We start from the raw sequence: 3384 nt of genomic DNA, 5'->3' as shown, positions 1-3384 counted from the left end.
GTGCGACAGGGCTAGCCCTGCGGTCACCAACCCGCCTGCTCAGCGTGGTGACTATGGGCAACACACATGAGTTCGCGCATTTTTGGCGCGAACTTGTGGAGGCCTATGTCCAGCAGTGGACTGCAATAGGTTTAAAAAAAAGATGATGATGATAATAGATGTACAAAAAAAATCATTATGCTTTCATGGATACCTGGTTAAAAACCCTTAAATATTAGCTATTAGCTTAACTTCCAAATATATATAGTACATAACTACATAGTAACGTTAGTTGAACATGATTCGCAACTTTTACATGAGATCGTTAAAATTCGCCACAAAGGTCATTCAACCGATGCTAGTAATAGTACATTCATTGAAGTTTTACACTCAACGAACCAAACTTTTACCTTTATCTTTAACAAAAAGTATTTTAAGTTGAGTCGTTTTATAAATCTTTAAATTGTAAATATAAAAATTGTTAATAAGAAATAGCTATAAACGATACGATTACATACGAGAACCATTCTTTTTAGAGAATCAGAATTACTACTGGGCTCAGCAGTGGTACAGATTACAGGACTGATAACAAAATTAAAATAAAATTAAATATAGTACCTGGGTGACCGAGCATAGCTCGGTATTTTTAGTAAATCGTGGAGCAGCGTGGTGGATTAAGCTCTGATCCTTCTCCTACACGGGGAAAGAGGCCTATGCCCAGTAGTGGGATATTAGAGGCTGAAGCGTTAACATCTTACATAGACGACACCCTTACTAGGCCTATAAATCTTTGTAATTTATATAATCATATTTAGAATATTCTACTTAAGCTATTAAAAACAGTAACGTAGAAAAAAGGGCCAAATCGGATTTGTAATCCGCGAGATTAACGTCCGAACAACCTGTTACGCTTCGTAATATGATTACAGACGTAACACACATAGTCACACGTTTTGACACGTATATTTAAATAAACTGAAATATTTTTGAAACTTCTTAATAATTTAACTGGAACAGTCTGCATTCAGCCCACTGCTGGGCAAACTCTCCCTCTTTTTTATACAACTAGGTTGACAAACAGGGATACGCCTCATCATAGTAAGCGATTACCGTAGCCTATAGACGCCTACAATTCCAGAAGCATAGTAAGTGCGTCGACGACCCTAACCCCAATCCCCTTCAGGAGCTCTGGTTATCTTAATCACCACAGGAGCACAACACTGCTTGAAAGCAGTATTGCTTAACTATGTTCTTCTGGGAGGTCGAGGTACTTTCCTAGTCTTGCTGCTCCAGATTTTGCCCTCTCTTAAAAGTGTATTAAGATAATCTAAAGTTCAGTTCATGTGAGGTACATATTAGATTTTCAATAAGCACTCTCGCGGGCAGAGCTAAGAATCAATACGTGGCATATTTTTATCTCATTTTGTGTGATATTTGCATTTATATGACACCCGGCGCTCTACGTTCACTACACAGGACATTCTCCAGATGTTGATTGCACGGAGTATGTTGATATGATAACAGTTACGGTGTAATGTACTGTCACATGTCTAACATATGTAAGTTACTATATATTATAAGACAAGCCAAAGCGTCTGTCTTGTAACGTAGTAAAATTGTGGTGCATAGCGACATCTAGTTATAGCCGCGGTAGTACTATTGATCCTGGTATTGAGGTTTATCTAGCGAAGCTTGCGGGCTCACTAGATGGCGTGCTTGGAGAGTTGCTATGTATTTGCACGGTTTTGTTTTTACATTGTTTCATATTTAAATATTTATTTAATTGCTTAGGATTTTTGTCTAAATTGTTTTTATAAATAATATTAAAAAAAAAATAAAATATATAGATTTATTTCGGTTTACTGTATTGGATAAATTTTTAATTTTGAGTGGCAACACTGCCAGATTAAAGGACTTTCGCTTCGACCATGATTGGGAACGGCGAGGGAAAGATTTCACGTTTTCGTGTTTTGTTGGCCAGGTTCGCCTGCATATTAAAAATTATGTCTCTGAAGTAGAGAATAATAATTTTATTTATCTCAACAATAATGGTGAGTTAATTTCGATATTTTGGTGGGACCTTTTTTCCTTTGTGTTTGTGATAACCTTTAGGTGTCATATAACTCGTAATTTATTTTGTTACAGCTTCCTTATTTTGTTCATTTTGAAATAGATATTTTTATCTGATTTCGGGGATGGTGGGAACGAGAGATTACATTTATGCAATCTACTCTGGTAAGATTTTAAACCATTCTTTTAAATTTTGCATCGGTTCGATTCCGCCATTTTGACAACGTGTTTTCTTTGTTTCAGGGTTTTTTTTTTTTTTGATTCTTTCATTTTTATATTTTCTTAGTATTTTATTGTTTTATTTTATTATATTACGTAACTAATTAATGGAGATATGACTTTAGAAGAAAATACACTTGCGTTACCATGATGTAGGAAAAATTTAAATATGAAAAATTTATAATCTGAAATTAAGATGGAACTTAAATGAGTTACAAACAGAACTCAAACTTAAAATTATATTTCGATTTCATTCTGTCATTTTCGTTAAACTTCAATCATCGAGGCCTGGATATTTGAATTTGGAATTTAAATAAAACACTAAAAGGTATCTTTTCAATATTTTGAAAGCTGAGTCTACCGTGGATCACCAGAGCAATGAAACATCTGTCCGTATTAAAGTAGAACCTTTGGGCGGGAGATCCTGCTCATCGAAACTTCCTGTTGAAACCTTAACACCCGGTGGATGTCCAGAGCAAATTGACAATTCAAGTAATTGGTATGAATTAAAGCAGAAGAGGTACAGACTTTCTCATTATTTAGTTGATCTATGCTGATTTACAAGGTTATTTGATTTCTGGTGGTATACTCGTTAAGCTCATTATACTCGTTAAGCTCATTATACTCGTTAAGCTCATTATACTCGTTAAGCAATTATACTCATCACGTATTTTTTTTAATGTAGTAAATATATTAAGAACCTTCTCTCTACGACTGAGCAACCTTAGTATTTGTTTAAATTGTAATTTCTGAAGTGATGGTTTTGGGGTTAGCTAGGTAGGCTTATTTATTATATTTTGTTACATGAGGGTAAGTGTAAAAAAAATGGAAATTAAACTACCTTAATGTTGAATATCTAGTTGGTTTATTATTTAAATCTTTTTTTTTCCTACCTGCTTAAAATTTGTATTTGGTCCTAGCCCTAAAGTTATATCACTATTTTTTTTTTGTCAACGGCACATTGTATTCCGAAATAGCCGGGCAACTTTTTCCGTCAATGTGTCGGGTGGCAGTCTGTCTGTCAGTCAATATTTTAGCGCGTTAATTTGGAATAATTAATGATATCTTTAATGCAAAATTTGTCAATAATTCATACTAATTACACGAATATAGTCA

At 34.4% G+C, this 3384-nt stretch overlaps 1 long non-coding RNA gene across 1 annotated transcript; it reads left to right on the top strand.

Annotated features, from left to right (window-relative positions):
* Positions 1-1866: 1866 nt before the first annotated feature.
* Positions 1867-2209, top strand: LOC123663723. Its single transcript, XR_006744700.1, has 2 exons — positions 1867-2030; positions 2125-2209. It is a non-coding gene; the product is annotated as an uncharacterized LOC123663723 (long non-coding RNA).
* Positions 2210-3384: the final 1175 nt, after the last annotated feature.

The sequence above is a fragment of the Melitaea cinxia genome, chromosome 1 (genome assembly GCF_905220565.1).
Source record: "Melitaea cinxia chromosome 1, ilMelCinx1.1, whole genome shotgun sequence".
In the NCBI taxonomy this organism is placed as follows: Eukaryota; Metazoa; Arthropoda; class Insecta; order Lepidoptera; family Nymphalidae; genus Melitaea; species Melitaea cinxia.
The sequence above is the reverse complement of the archived record's forward strand: the minus strand, read 5'-3'. Positions and strand labels throughout refer to the sequence as shown.